The following is a 1,068-nucleotide window of genomic DNA, read 5'->3' as shown; positions in this document are numbered from 1 at the left end:
GCACAGTGAAAATTTGGTGGAAAGCAGATTTTCCAGTTTTAAAGCCGCACTCATTAGGTGCGATCAGTTTGTTGATCATCGGGCTTAAATATTTCACACAATATGCTACGTAGGCTGTTTAAGTATTCACTACATATTTTTAGTATAAGTCGAGCATGATTCAGTAGATCATATCTGGAAGTTCTACAAGAGTATGCTCAGGTAGCTCTTATTGGTGCGCTCTAAGCGCCTATAGTAATTCTCTGTCATTATTCACCGGGGTGAACGATAGTACTAGGTGACGGAGTATCTCTCCCACCACTAATCTCACACCGAATTTGTTCTCCAGAGGCCATACTGTTATAAATGCCACAAGGACCTACTCATTTGTGCCCTTGGCAACCTTTACTCTAACGAGGGCAACAACCAGTTAAGCAGCGGCACCTTCTAAATTAGGGGACTGGACATTCTAGGTAAATCAACGTAAATCTTAATACTTAATGCATTTATCATGGGCTTCATCAAAAGAGGGGAGCCCTTATCGGAGGCTATTGCTTCGTCTTCTTTGTTCGAATGATATTGGTGGATATTTTGGGTATGAAACGCGTTCTTACCCGACCCATCCCGATAAGGCTGAATGTTTTTCAAAACGTGAATTAGCCGAATGACATTAAGGAGTCATTCAAAAAAGTACTTAGAGGAAGGGTTTCGAGGACTGGAAAAATTGTTGGAATAAGTGTATTACATCTAGTAAGGATTATTTTGAAGGCAACAAAGTAAATATTATGAATATATAAATAGTTTGAGTTTTATTTAAATTTTTGTTTGCACAATGTATATCAAATTAGAAGAAATTGCATTAATACTCATGGTTCCTATATATTCTTTGAATCGCTCCATCTCCTACATTTTCGAGTTTCTTCTGTTACCATTTACTCTTGGTTTTCGTACTTCTCTACTTTATTTATTATAAAACACTCTTACAAAAATTCAATCAATAAATAATTTATATTTACAATTCTGCAACTTATTGCAACTTGAAGTTTTGAAAGTTTTACAATTTAAAAGCTAGTCAAGGTCGCGTATCTA

The sequence above is a fragment of the Bactrocera latifrons genome, unplaced genomic scaffold (assembly GCF_001853355.1).
Source record: "Bactrocera latifrons isolate USDA-ARS-PBARC rearing strain unplaced genomic scaffold, ASM185335v1 scaffold_2149, whole genome shotgun sequence".
Lineage (NCBI taxonomy): Eukaryota > Metazoa > Arthropoda > Insecta > Diptera > Tephritidae > Bactrocera > Bactrocera latifrons.
This window is presented reverse-complemented; position numbering follows the sequence as displayed.